Genomic DNA, 15,415 nt, shown 5'->3' with positions numbered 1-15,415 from the left:
GCTCCACTTGGAATTGTCAGATGTGATGAAATTTCAGACTTTGTCACCCTCTGCCACCAGGTAAATTCAATGTATTTTTGGAGGTTTGGAGTGAAATTCTCATTTCAGCTCTGAGCAAATTCAGCCTCTTAAAGCTGTACGTCCATCTGTCCGTTTGTCTATTGATCTCTCTCCCAGGCACTGTGAAAATCAGCCCATGGCTGAGGGAAGATAAGGCAAACAAGAGGAAATGGTTTTAATCTGAGATGGGGAAGTTTAAGTTAGATATTAGGAGGAAGTTCTTCACCCAAAGGGTGGTGAAGCACTGGAACAGGTTGCCCAAGGAGGCTGTGGATGCCCCATCCCTGCAGGCATTCAAGGCCAGGCTGGATGTGGCTCTGGGCAGCCTGGTCTGCTGGTTGGTGACCCTGCACACAGCAGGGGGTTGGAACTGGATGAGCATTGTGGTCCTTTTCAACTCAGGCCATTCTATGATTCTATGATTCTCAGCTCTATCTGTTATTTCTGCTCTCCAGTCAATGTGAGCACAGTACTGGGTGCTGCTGGCCTTGTGGTGCTGCATTGTGAGGGTCCTTTGAACACTGAGAAGCACGCATCCTAGGGCAAGTCATACATAGGGGCAAAGGCTTCTGCAGCTTGCCATGTGGAAGGTCAGGCCTGAAATCTGGTTGCAAATAATCCCCTTCCTGCTCCTTCTGGTGGAAGGACTTATCGTTGTGGTGCTATTTCAGTTCAGCTGATGGGAATAACACTTCCAGCCTCCACTTGCAACTTTTAGGCACAAATTAAAAACCTGACAGCTTGTCAGGCTGCCTCGTAGCAGCACTCCCCTCTGCACTGCCACAGTGCAGCAAAGGAAAGCAGAAAGGACAGTTGGGACAGTGAAGGACTGCAGTGCAGCGAGGGGAAAGAATCTCCTGCTAACGTGCACAAGGAATGAACGCATAAAAAGAAAAGGTCATTTTGCATTCCTAGCTCATTGACTAGCGTGCCTGAATACGACAAAACATCCCAAGACACCAAAGGCATTTGATGTGTAAAGCCTTCAGGAGAGCCTTGGGGTGACTCTCTGGCCATCCCGGTTTGTACTAGAGACTGAAAAGGTATCCACTAATGCTTCTCTGCCCAAAGCCATTTCTGCAAGTGACATCAGAGCCATAGGGTTGCCTAGGTCACGTATGGTAGCAGAAGCCCTGTGTGACCACAGCAGTGCTGTGTAAGTGGGGGTTTAGGGACAGATGTTATCCTTCACTGTGCCGATGCCCTTGGAGAAAACTGGGCTAGGTTTATGGTTCAGTGTCTTCAATGAGTGTGACAAGAGGCAGAAAGTCACATTAAGCACTGTGAAAGCAGCTCTGGGGACACAAAACTATGGAGAGACCAAGGAACTGTTTAAGAGAGGAGCTGCTAAATATCACACTACAAAGAGTGCTTAAATAAGTCATAAACAGGCAGTCCTGCAACAACTAACAAATTACAAACGAGAAACTCTTGCTGAGAGAGGGAAGGGAGAACTTTTTTGAACACACACTGTACAACATTCCTGAACAAAGACAGCAGTCCTGAGTGATGAGACCAGACTAATGTGGATGGGAACTCCAGGCAGGGGGATTGGATTCATTGGTGTCTGCTAGAGAGAGGGACCTGAAGGGAAGAATCCAAGATGTACTTAACTTGTGAGGTATTTCTTATCGTATCTGGAAAGTATTCCTTCTTCAAAAGGAGCCAAACTGTTGCAGAAGATGTATTAAAGCAACATGTAAGAGGATGGGGAACCAACTTCAGAGAAGCGTGCCCAGGTTGTGGACAACACAGCGTAAGGCTGTAGCTTGCTGCTGTGGGGTAAACAGGGCTTCAAAACCATGGAGGGTTCCTTCCACAAGATCCTTACTGGGTTCATGGGCTGTATCTTCTCTCTGTGGCCTTTTCAGCACAGAAAAGCCTGAAAAAAGTAGGATGAGCTCATGGAGTGCCTCAGTCATATCAACCACGGGCATCTCGTGCTATACGTATAGTCAGCTGTATCTTCTTTGTAGGTCCCTACCCAGGAGAGTTGGCCAGACAGAGTTAACAACAGGGAACATTGGGTTACTACAGGAGGAAGGCACAGCCAGCACTTAAACCAGAAGGGCTTTAATGAAATACCATTATACTCTGGGGAACAACAGGTTGGTATCACATCTTTGCCTGCGTGTCTTTCCATTGGCATTTTCTTCCCTCAATGAAGAGTAGCTTTGCTCAGCCATTTAACATACTGTTAGGTGAAGAATAGCTTTGCTCAGCCATTTAACATACTGTTAGCAAGTAGGATCTGCAGCAATCAGCATCCAGATGGCTCAGGGTAGGACTCCAGGATGGTATTTATTAGAGACACGTAGGAATTTAACCCAGGCCATCTTGTGTCCACCCACACTTACCTGAAAAGTATTTTGCATTAAGCAAGGTCAAGTTTAAGAGTAAAGAACTGTCTGTTGAAAAGAAAGGTATAGGTTCTCACCTGGGTATTATTTTCTTTGTTGTATATGAACAGTAGTGAAGCTTCTTTGCATCTGTAAAGATGAAGTGGGATCTGTCTGCAGTGTGCTCCTTCTATTTCCATCTCTTTTGTCAAGGTTTCTCGTTTTTGTGCTCTGGAGGTTTGTGTGTTTGACGTTACTTAGAGCAATACACCCACACCCTTCACTGTGACCTTGTGTTCTTCCAAAGCAAGTCCACTGCTAGCGCAAGAAATCAAGTGTTAGCATTAAATGGGGAGCGTGGACTCATTTATTTTCATGTCAGGTAAAAAAATGTGAACTGCGTGTGCAGGTGAGGCTGGTGCTACATTAATTGGACACGTGGATTTGTTCACAAAGAGCATGAAACAGCTGCCTTCCACAGCAAGCCATCGAGCTCCCCTCTCACCAGCATTCACCACCACCACTCACACCATTAAAGGTTACCTCTCTGCTAAACAAGACTGCACTTCTAAGCACCCTCCTACCGGCTGCCTACAGCTGGCTGCAAAGCTTGCTGGCAAAAGAACGTGAGTAAAATTTCATCAAAAATCTCTGACAAGCACCTTGAGAACTCACAAAGAGCTGCAACTACTGCCATCGAGCCAGAATGATGCATTAGGTTCACAAGAACAAGGACAAATATCCCACCAGTTTTATGGTTTTGTTGCTCTCTTTATTCTATATCATAATAAAAATACATAAGAAGTGAAGTTGTGTTCTTACATACATTAACTTCATTATGTGCTTTACGTGCAACCCAAGACAATCCCTCTTCACTCAGTGAGGCCCAGGCAATCCAAAAGGTTGGACACCTATGGACTAGATGCTACAGCTGGTTATTAAAAGAGCAGTCTAAATATGAGATGATGGTTGCATAATCAATGAACATACAGACGTTATAATTAAGAAATATACAAGAGAGCGTGGCTAAGCAGGTCACTACACCAAAAATAACAGATAGAAGGCTTACTCTTTTCCTGGACTTGCTGGAAAACTCCAGAAGGAGGGATCTTCAGAAGAGATCCTTCCCCACTGGTAGTCAGCTTTTAAATGGGTCTAGGAGAGATGCAGCCAAGCTCCACCCCTTCCAGCAGCACAGGTGAATTGCCTACACCTGTGCTCCCATGGCTGACTCATTGCTGGTGATCAATCAGAGGCTCAGGCCATGATTCAGCAGTTCCCTTACAGTGGTTCACAAAGGAACCTGCAAAAAATAATTCATTAATATACTTCTGATAGTTCTGATATCATTTAAAACATGTAAATATATATATATATATATATATTTATATATATTAAATGTTGGGTTGAGCACAGTGAGGAGTAGGGCTGGGCAAATATGAGATATGAATAGTACCGAAGGGAGAACCTGAATTCAGAAATAGAAAATAACATGCTAGTAAACAAGTATGTTGGCCCTCTCTCATGAAATACTGGATCAGTAAGTCCAGTAAATTCAAAGTAACACTAATATCCTCTTTAAAGATGTTCCACTTAACCGCACCGAATTATTCTGATGTCCTGAGAGTGATGGTTTTACTGCAAACAAAAAAATATTTGTTTAACTAGATCACAAAACATCACTGATTGAGAGAACTTAGAGGCCAGGTGTTGGAAACCCTGTGCGAAATTCTGCTATCTGCTCATCATTTACTCTCCTTGGAGACTGCAGCTATTGTAGGAGGTCCATTGGGCCACGTGTTGGCTATTAGCATTTAACATCCTCCTGTGTTAGAAGCCGTTATCATGGTTTGATAGCACTGATTTAACACATTGGCTAGGTGGAAAATCCATGATATTGCAGGATTTGGGTTTTGAGAACATGAGCTCAGTGTAGTACCTACTGCTACGTACAAGATATACTTGGATTGATCTTTAAAGAAGAAGGATAATCTGTTTATCAGCGAGTACATGCATTTTGAAGAGAGCTGTGATTTACTGCACCTATGCGCAGATGTTCGCATCATACTTTATAGTTAAATATTTTAATAGCGCTGTTCTTCATTAATTGATGTCCTCGCCAAATGCTGCTTAAAGCATATAATGCTTACATCTCCTGGTTTCCTCCCAGAGGAGAGTTGAAAGCTTGTGTAAAAAGAGACTTGCAATCTGTTGGTTTAAAGAGACAAGAAGAGCTGAGGTGTGTAACTTTGGTTTAGCCCAGACTGCCTTCTCCCTGCATATCATCCCTGGTATTCCCCCATCTGATTCCCACGGCATCCAGACTCTACAGACTGAGTCGTGCAACAGTGCTACACACTGGGAAGGCAGGCAGCTCCTAAAGGAGAAACAAACCTCTTTCTATTAACCCCTTTCTGTTGTTTATCTGCTCATACTCCAGTATGTGCATATGATGAACTACCAGCAAGATTCTGCCCTAGATCATGGAAGCACCAGCCTGTAGCATTGCAGGTGGTTAGATGCAGCTAAATAGGAAATACACGCAGAAATGAACTGATTTGTCCAGGTCTGTGTAAGAGCCATGGATTGAGCTGACTCAGATGCCAACAGATTTGCTCCATGGCTCACCCTATGCTGCACTTTATCCATCCGGATAAGTTTTCCATCTGGTTTGCTTGCCTACTTCCAGTGAACATCACCCTTTTGCTATACTCATGTTGATCCATTTGTGGTTAAACGACATTTAAATTAATAACCAGAATTGTGGCAACAAAGCCATTCACAACACACAGGATGAAGCATGGAATACCACTTCTGTCCCCAAAAGGATTATGAGGTTCTGGATGGTCGCTGGGTACCAGAGGTGTAAAACAACAATAAATACATCTTATTAATAATAATAAATAAATCTTATTGTGTGGCTTTAGAAATCTTCCTTGACATGAGTGTTGTGATTATGCGTGTCCTCCATTCGTACTGGGAAAAAGGAGGTGTCTTGCAAGGACCCTACAGATGAAAAGGTTCTAAATGCATAACGTAGGCTGAGAGGTGAAGGTGGTCTTTTTCACGATGAAGACCTTTCAGTTCTTCACCATTCACATACATTTTTCACTCTTGAATTTTATTCTCAGTGAGAATTGCCACCATTTGGAGATTGCATTTTACACTTCATAAATCTTTAAGTGCCCCAAATTGACAGCAGCACACACGGGTATATGTGAGAGCACATGCACACATTATTCATAGCCCTAGCTGGATAGAGAGCGTTACTTTTCACTTCCAGTAACTCTCAACTAAGGCAATCTCACAGCCATAAATTCCCTGCAGAAAATATGCTAAAACTAAGGCGAGAAATGAGAAATGCTTAATTCTGTAAGTGCAAATGTATTCAACTTTAGCATTGTGAGCAAAATATGTCTTGTAAATTTTTTTTTACCCCATCTCATTTTATTGCAACCACACTTAAGGGTGGCAGGTGCTTCTGAACAGAGGGCTTTCAGATGTTACAAGAAAGCAATACCAAGAGCTTTGGCTCTTACCAAATTCCTTTTGATGGAGGCTTGGCTGACCCACAATCCCCATGTAGTCACATTATGTTGGTTATGTCCCCACTTCTCTACTGGTACATCTCTATAGGCACTTATTGCATCCATGCTGTTTGGAAAGACAAGTTATCAGGCCAGCTCTTGGAGGAGCTCTTGTGATCCTCATCCTGCCACTCCTCAGAGTCATTTTGCATTCTGATGTATTAACTGAAATTGTCCTTATTTCCTTATCGTTTCATGGCTGATGGAGAAAAAGCCAATTTCCTTCATTGTGTCACTCTCTATATGGCTTTATGACTTCATTTAGTGCTTTAGGTAGGGATTGTCTGCAAAGCATATTCTTTCTCCCATTGTGTCTTTCTCAAGACTAAGGTCTCCCTGCAGGTAGGCACAGAACCATAGAATCCTTAGAGTTGGAAGGGGCCTTTCAAGGCCACCTGGCCCAATTCTGCCACAATGAACAGGGACAGCCACAGCTCCATTAGGTCCTCAGACATGGTTCAGCCTGGAGAGCAATTATATAGAAGATGCATTTAAAAAAAAAGCAGTGCCACCTCATCTTGCAGCCAAGTGGGAATGGGCAATGGCTCCACTTTCAATGGTAAAAGGTGTCTGTGCCATGCAGTAAGGATATCTCAGTGCTTGCTGCTCCTCAGCTATAAGCACACAGCTGTAGTCACGTCTCACTCTTGACTGTGCCTCTGTTTCACTGGGGAAAAGCAAGAGCATTTCTCTGTAGAGGAGAGTTGCTTTCATGTTAATTGAATTATAAAGCGTTTCAATCTTCAGGAGCCTCTTTGTGTCTCAGAGGAAGAGCAGGGTGGCCCTAAGTACCACTCTGCATCTCAGAGGAAGGGGAAGAGGATGCATGGGACCACCATTGCCTTCTGTGGGAAGCCAAGAATTGGGTAACTCCCATAGCCAAAAATTGCAGAGTACCCACACCTGATGGGGAGCAGCTGTCACCTCCAGCCATGTGTAACACAGGTGTGCCAGAGGGGTGTCCTGACCTCCATCTGAGCTCAGTGCTTGCTGTGTGGGACAGAAAGGAGAAAAAGAATACCTTTCTTGGTCCACTCACTGGCTCTAACACATGAGTTCTGATTATTTCATTGTCTTCAAAGAGAGATGCAAGCACTCCATGTCTGCAAGCCTTTTGCTCAAGACCCACAGAAAAGCAGGTGAATTTCAATTCAGCATCACCATCACTACAGATAAAACAGACAGCTGTATCCGTGCTATTCTCTGATGACAAAGGCAAGCTTTCTTCTTCCCCTCCCTCTGAATAGAAATCCTTAGAAATTTAATTTAGAATCAGCTCCATCTGACATGAAAAACAGTGACGTGATGTTTTTAAGTGAATGCACAAGCCTTTCCCATACAGTTTGGAAGAACCCCTGCATGCTTTTGGGTGGCCAAACCCTACACCAGGCCGTGTGGGACAGGTGGCTGAAGGTCTTTCTGGGACCTGAATAAGAAACCAGTGGGAATGAAAAAAGCAGAACGTAAAGTGAGAAGCACCTGATTCTGAGCAAATCACCGATGTTAACTAGGAAAACCTCCATGGGCCATTGTCCCATTTGGACACCACTTCTACTCTCCTTCACAAAAGCACCGGGGCAGCCTCCCTATTGCCCGTGCTGGTGTGCACTGAAGTATTTCAGGAAGGATTTGAAATGCATTTTCCTTCTCTACAAACATTCTCATCAACAACAAGAAAGCCATCACTTGGATTCCAGCGCGTCACCATCAGCCACAGAAACGCTCCTCTGCCATAGAGGAGAGGGAGCAGATGGAATGACAGCATTTAAAACCAATTCTATAGGGAGCACTCGAGCAATAGCAACCTTTGCAACTGCCATTCATTATAGGTGCTTCTTGTTGAAGGTGTAAAGAGAGCCATAATTATTGATTGCTCGGCAGAGCGAAGGTGACAGCTAGTAAGAAGTATTAACACCTCACATAAAGAAGCGAATAAGAAATCACTTTTCAGAGAGTGGGTTTATTCTGGAGATAGATTGCAATTTTACAGCCCTCCAGAAAATTAAGTGCAGGAGCAGAAAGGTCTGCTTACATTTTACAGCTGGAGAAATACAGAGATACAGCACTTTGCTTGTGTGTTAGCATTCATCAGTGAATGCTGAGCATTAATGCAGAGACACTGTGGGTATCCCAAACCATCGGCTTCTCTGAAATTACAGCTGATTTATGTCTTCATCCACAACATTTGTAGTGCTTTTGCTGTGCACTGTACAAACCGTAATTATTACAAGCACTGGGAAAGAGACCTGTGCCTTTAGGACTTGCAAATATTTCAGTGACCTATGCAGTAAATTTATTGGAGAAGAACATTTAGGGGGACAAATCGACAGGTCTGGGTCAAATGTATTTTGGCTTGAAAAAATGCAGAGAAACATGACTAGCAAAGTGCTCCAATTAGATTTGCTTAAGAAAACATTCCGGTATTTCATTTGGAGAATGGCATTTTGAATTGAAGATTGACCATAAAAAATAATTGTGTTAATCTCCTCAAATTCACGGAGCATCTAATTTTGGTTTAAGAAAAATGTCACAAAATGAGCTCAAAAGATTCCATCTTCCTGCCCATTTCCTTTCCAGTTCACCAGGGTGGGAAAAAAAAAAATCAATGAATAAATCCTTGTCTCTCTGCACTCATCCCCAGAGCTGAAACTTCCACACTTCGGGGCACACCTCTGTTTTTTGCAGTACCACACATTTAATCCATCAGGTTGCACTGGGGTAGCTGCATGATTTTCACTACAGATTCCATAGCATCACCAAGAAAGGTTGAACTGCAATGCTAGAAGTGATTATAATTTACAGCAGGATATTGTGGATATAAACTGGACTAACATCCCATAATTTCAGGTCTGTGATCTGAATAACCTGTCCAGACTCTTTGTAGACAACTGGAAGACAGATATACCTTGTGAGGACATTTCATGTTGACTTTTCCCATCTCACATGAGATGGCCACAGGGGGAAGGAGCAGAGGCACACGTAGGCACACAACACGTTGGCAGATGATGGTCACCGTGGTGATGGGGAGAGCCCATCCTTTATGGCTGCTGAGATTTTGTACTGAGGGACGTGGTTTAGTGGGGAATTGCTGATAGGTGGATGGTTGGACTGTATGATCTTGGGGGTCTTTTCTAACCTTGGTGATTCTATGATTCTATGCTCTGTGCTTGTCCGCACCCTCAATTAATTCCCTGAGTCTCAACCTTAGTGTGGGTCTTCACAGAATTATTGCTGGCTCTGCCTATATCTCACCTGTCTGCTTGCCATTACTGGGTATCCCTCTGATTCTTACTGAGCCAAATGCAGCAATTCAAATAACCCAAACACTGAGTACTGTGTCATTCAGTGCCTCGGGGTGTGCAGTGCAACAACAGCAGCCAACAGCTTGTTCACCAGTAAATAAGAGCTAATGCAGATGGCATTCTTACAGCTGAAGTTACTTCCCCTTTGAAAATGAAAGCTTCATTCTATTAAAACATCTCTCTGGAAGTACAACCTATTGAGTTATTGGCTGGCATTTCGATTTCTTCCATCAGTGGGAAGTGAAATTTAACACACAAACACAGCAACCTTTCCTTTTCTATTCAGTGGTACGTGATGAAGGTCAAAATGCAGTTGTGTTCTGGTATTACATTGTTCAAATATTGCCATAGTTGGCTGTTTATGGGTTCTTTGTGCTCAAGCTGTGATTTTTGTATTTCCTGCTATGCTTGTTCATTATTGTAATACTTTGATGTTAGTAATCAACCTGTATTTTTTAAAAAGCACAAAAATCTGAACACATGCAGCCCAATTATTTGCACAGAGTAATTCCTCATTGCTTCTATAACTGGGCTTGGCTGTGATACAACTCCAAGAATGGAAGAGGTGGAATTAAAGCGACAAAGTAGCCTTCAAACCCAAGCACTGAAGTAGTTGAGCAGTCTCATACCTTTTTGAAATTCAGTGGAGCTCAGATTCTTAAATGCCTGCCTGACTTTTAAACAAATGAGACCTACAGGATTTCTAGAAAATACGTATTAGCCAGTTATTCTGAAACAATCTGCTGGGTAATGGAGGACCATTCCAAATGAGAAAGAAAAAGCAAGTAATTGGAGCTGTCAAACAGATACGAAGGTCATGAGCTGATCTCCTGCCACACAGCAACACCCAGCTCCACTCCACCTCCTGTCTTGGGTGGAAAACGTGCTGAAAAGATCACAACTTTCTTCTGTAGGTGCTTAAAGGGTGGTGCAATGCTTGACGAAGGCCTGGCCTCCCACACGGAGCATCCCAACCTTGGGCTCCTTCACACTGGTGTTGGCTTTTGTCAATCACCACCTGCCTGGCGTTGAGCACAGATGCATCAGGTTCACCCCCCTCTGGTTCAGGGCCTTTCTCAATGGATGACAGTCGTGTTCCTGTTGGCCTTGTCCTTTTTAAATTTGAATTTGTGCACGTGTTGCCATGCAATGAACTGAATAATAGGAGGAGAAGTCCCTCTTTGCACAATGCCCCATAGCCTGTTTGATTTGAGGTTGAAGAGGTTTTGGATCTCCCAGAATTATCTTGCTGGAAGGCTTCACAGTTGTCTATGGGAACTTTGACTTCAGCTGCAGTGAACCAGATCTGTTTGATCCTTTGCTCCTGGCAGAACTAGTTCCTCTAGGTAGGTGAAAATAAACACCCAAATACAAAAAGGCTTAGAGAAAAAGTTAAAAAAAAAAAAAAAAAAAAGATTAATTGGATTAATTTAGTTAGCTAACATGCTAACTTTTGGGAGATATCTCACTTTCTACATTCAGAAAATGAAACAGCTCTCTAAACAGAACCTAATCCTTTTGTAGTCAGCACATCTTACGTCCCACTTTAGTGAGTTAATGCACCTATTTTTCTCGTGTTTCTAGAGGAAGTTTCTTTTAATCTTCTGCAAGGGGCGTTGGTTGTATTTTCTTTCTTCTTTAATTTGATAAAGCAAGAATAGCTCAAATCAATCATCAGAAAGGACGTCATACATAAAAGATCCAAATGAGATGGTGGAGGAAACAGAGAAGGCGGAATATTAAACATTTTCCTGGGAAAACAGGAAGGAACTGAGTCACACAGCCGTGCCTTGCTGCACGATGGATCTCTCTGCTATCGTGGCCAGCAGGGCTATGGAGCTGCAATGGGAGACCTGACCTGGAGCACTGCGTCCAGTTGTGGAGTCCTCAGTACAGGGGAGATGTGGATCTGTTGGAATGCACCCCTGGAGAAACCCAGGGCCAGTTTGGATGGGGCTGTGAGCACTGATGGAGCTGCAGGTGTCCCTGTTCATTGCAGGCAGTTGGATCAGATGGCCTTTAAGGGACTCTTCCAACTTCTATGATCCCTTGCTCTGACAAGCTGCTTTGCAGGGCACCTGGCACCCAATCGGATGCAGTTTGTGTGTTAGCATTTTCCTCCCTCTGAATCATTTTCCATGACTGACAGTTTAATTGTGCACCTAAATGAGCAATTTCAGTTTCTTGCTCAGATACCACCCTGCAAGTCGAATGACTGTGATTAGCACCTGAGAGCCTCAGCATTCCGTTAGTCATGCTAGTGGAAGAGCCATCCCAGATACCAAGCACAGAGATTTTCTGCTTCCATCCAGCCAGGCTCTTGGCACCAAGGTGAGCACAGAGGTCAGGGAGCAGGCTCTGCCATGGCTGCTTTGTGCCTATGGACAAGGGGAGATGGAGGGAACTTAGCAGTTTGGGCTTCAGGACTCATGCCAACCCAAGAGCACATTTGGATCCAAGGGCTGTTGTTGTGTGAGCAGGTGTCAGCTAACGTGACCACATCCCCACTACTCCAGCCTCAAATTTGCTCCATCTGCTTAAAACAAAGACTGCAACAACCGCAGCACTGCAGATATCTCTGTTGTCATTGCATCTCCTTGAACCTTCCTTTATTCCTGGCCTGCCTGTTTTCTATTGCGAGTGTTTTCCTGCACCAACGCACTTATCAAATGGAAAAGTACTCCTCTGCTTTCATTTACAAATGTGATATTTTAGCTACTTTTTCTAAAATAAAGAATGACGAGCGATGTGCAGTGAACAGCCCCACTTATACAACGTGTTGCTTATTTGCTTGGATTTTTTTGCTGGTTTGTTTTTCAGAGCTCCATGACCTCATCCCTGAAGTGCACAGGTGCCTCAATTTCTGATTGCCAGTTGGATACGATCAGCAATAGAGGAACTGTTTGGGCAGCTCTGTTAATGTCCACATTACAGCCTATAAGTTCTGCTAACAGAACTGCTATGTTTCAACTCCATCTAAAAAAGAAGCAATCGGGACGATGCTGGTCCGTTCCCATGAGGAAAAACTTGGGGCAGCAAAAGGACCCTCCTGGAGGACCTTGGAGATTTTTCAAAGTCATTCTGGAGTTTTGAAGTCAGTGCAATTTCTTTCTTTTTCATAATGCCTGGGAACTTGCTTGCAGGCTGAACTCAGAGACTGTGAGCGCTGGGAAAGCCTGTCAGCTTATCATTCCATGAAGGAGGCCTTCAAAATCAGTTTGAATGTGTAAAGAGCTGTGAACACATAGAGGGATTTCTGGATTTCTCCCCTTTTCTCATCTCTCTGTGAGTTCCCAGCGCTGTATGGTTTAAATGCAAAGTACAGGAGCAAGACAAATGCAGGCACTAAACTTGCAAATATCTGTGATCCCTTATCACAAGGCCATAATCCTAAACTGGATCTGCATAGCACAGAGTTATTTCTGCAGTTGGGTGTCCACTCATATAAGCTCTGGAATATGATATGCTTTTCAATGACTGTTTTCTTGTTTTTATTGTCTTCTTGGGTTGACGTGTCCTGAAGATGAAAGATGGGAGGTGTGCAGAAAGAAATCAGGGACGGGATCGAGGCTAAAGACAAGGGAGCTCCAGAAGGGCAGCTGGAATGGAACTCCTGCACCAAGTGTAAGGCATGTGCCAGCATCAAAACAGATCAGTCTTAAAAGCTGAAATTCACCTTTCATAATCCCGTGACTTCAAGCTCAGATCCGTTGTTGGCAGTCGGAGGATTCAGAGATTTAGAATACACCATTAATTCCTAGCAGCTCCATACAGGACAGGATTTGAGGTCTCTTTGAGCACTGCCTCGCAGAGATTTCCTGTTTGGAGATTTCTGCATGGTGGTGGGGAACCTCCCTCCAATGGGCTCAAAGAACACCTCAGACTTTGGAGTTTCCTTTGACTGCAGTAGGCTGCAGACGACTCTGTTCCGCTCAACAAACACGTTAACTTGTCTAACTCACCATGCTCCAGCAGTGAGGCTAAGGCTTGCTTTAAAAGCCATGTCTCCAGTTATAGGTGGTGGTGATTTACATGGTGCAAGCAGCTTGGTGATCAGCCAATGTCCTACGATCTGGAGATAAATCGTAATAAAGAATGTATGATTTCAAGTACTCGTGCAAATTAAGGAGTGAGGAATACGTGTCTGATTTTAATGGTTATAGAATAATAAAGTTATAAATATCCTGAATCCATCATAGTAATATGCATCTGCATGCACAGGCGCAGACTTACGCACTGTGATCCCATAAATCTTGAATGTGCAGTGGTGGCTGTAACACAGAATGGTAAAGAAAATGCTAATGATGTTGTTACAAAGAGAAGGGCAAAACAGGAACATAAATACAGAGCTTTGCTAAAGGATAGAAAGAACAGACTTGGTGTTTTATAGAAGAGCACCTCGCCTTCAGCTAGCATCCATCTGCAGCTCAGTGGGGCTGTAAAGATGTGAATACTTGATAAGATCTGCTGTTTTGTATTGTCTTATTATTTGTACGTGATAATTTATCTTTGGCTCTGTTGTAGCTGCAGTAAGAGAAGCACTGGTATTTCTCAGTCTGCACTCTTTGCAAGCTCTCCCAGGCTTTGTGCTCAGCTTTCACGAGTTGCTAATTGAAGGAGACAAGCCTCATGAATCACTGAACCTTAAGTCAGGTTTTAATTAAACTCAGCGGTGTAGGCAATGAAAGCTAAAGGGCTCAGCCTGCGGAGGGGAGGTTGGTGGCCTCTCGTGTGATAGTGCCAGCTCTCACCTTCAAAACAAGGTCTCTCAAACTCGGTTAAGTCACTTCCTTAGCATCAAAAGAGCTAATAACACTGCAAAAGAAGTGAGCGCATAACTCCTGTAGACTCTCTTGATGATCCTAATCTACTTGGCTACTCGAAGTCTATTTCCTCAGAAGGCAACCAAGAATAAAGCCAGGTGAGAATGTGGAGGAGTTCACAGTCCCTGCTGTGCTATGGAAAGATATCAACATTTGAGGGCATCGGTTGCATGGAAAATGGACAGCCCTTGTATTTCTCTACAAGAATATGCTAGGAAAAAAGTCCAGCACCCCTTTGAGATCTTCTTCTATGTCTGAGGAAACCCCAAATGGCCTTTTAATTCTTTACCATCTCCAAAAGAGAAACGACCCAAGGATATATGCATGAGTTCCTCAATCCAAGGAGAACATCTGCACTGTTACACTGCCAGTCTAGAAAATTTATTTGGTGTACTGGAGGATTTGGTCGAGCTACCTACAAGGGGGCATGGCTGCATGGGATGCTGAAACCCAGAGAGGGATGTCTTGTGTCTGCAGAGCTTGTAATCATAGCCAACAGTGCTGATAAGGGGAAGGTGTCAAATAAAGCTGAGAGATCTGTCAAGCTTGCACAGCAGGTCAGGAGCAGAGCTGTGAGCAGAGCCCAGGTGGGTTTCAAGGCTGGGTCAGGCTGGTCTGTTTCTTTCAGAGGTCATAAATTCAAACCACATTTGCATTAGCCTGGTGCAGGGTGGACAGCACAATGAGAGAGTTCGGAGTGGAGGGCAAATCAAAGGTGCTGGAGATCTGCAGGCTACGTAATGCAAGCACAGTAAATCTTGGATATTTACATTCTCTGGAATCAGAGGCATTTAGTTCTTGGTTGCATTTTATGGGGAAATGAGCTGCTATTTTTAATCCAGTCTTGAAAAGAGCAAAAGCAGAACATGGTGTCAGCACCTTGGCCTGCTGCAAACTGGCACAGTGAATGGCTGTGTATAGGGGCAGGCAACTCTGCCATACAGTTTGCCTGGGCAACACTGCTGGACCTCCACCATAAGGGCCCTATTGGCCCCTCCAGTCCTGTGGGATGTTATAGTTTAAAACATGGGATTCTTGTCCACTAGCAAGCAGCCTAAGAGAAAGGAAAGATGTATCCTTCTCGTCCCTCCTCATGCCTCACTCTGCTCTGGCATCCCTTGAATTGCCATAAGGACTTGTGATTGATGCTGGAAGCTGAGCCTCAATAGTTATGAAGAATTCAGCAGGAACCAAGTGAGGAAAGAACCAGACTGGGGAGGGCTCTGGGCACCTGATGGAGCTGTAGGTGTCCCTGTTCACTGCAGAGTGGGACTGGATGACTTTTAAGGGCCCCTTCCAACTCC

At 44.0% G+C, this 15,415-nt stretch overlaps 1 long non-coding RNA gene across 2 annotated transcripts; it reads right to left on the bottom strand.

Moving 5' to 3' along the window:
- Nucleotides 1-1,121: 1,121 nt before the first annotated feature.
- LOC149917611 (uncharacterized) lies at nt 1,122-3,503 on the bottom strand. 2 transcript variants are annotated; one of them, XR_016467565.1, is made up of 3 exons: nt 3,469-3,503; nt 2,498-2,717; nt 1,122-2,417 (listed from the first exon to the last, which is right to left on the bottom strand). It is a non-coding gene; the product is annotated as an uncharacterized LOC149917611 (long non-coding RNA). The 2 variants fall into 2 exon arrangements; XR_016467564.1 differs by having other exon boundaries at nt 1,122-1,942.
- Nucleotides 3,504-15,415: the final 11,912 nt, after the last annotated feature.

The sequence above is a fragment of the Phasianus colchicus genome, chromosome 6, assembly GCF_987193195.1.
Source record: "Phasianus colchicus chromosome 6, bPhaCol1.hap1.1, whole genome shotgun sequence".
Classification (NCBI taxonomy): domain Eukaryota; kingdom Metazoa; phylum Chordata; class Aves; order Galliformes; family Phasianidae; genus Phasianus; species Phasianus colchicus.
This window is presented reverse-complemented; position numbering and strand designations above follow the sequence as displayed.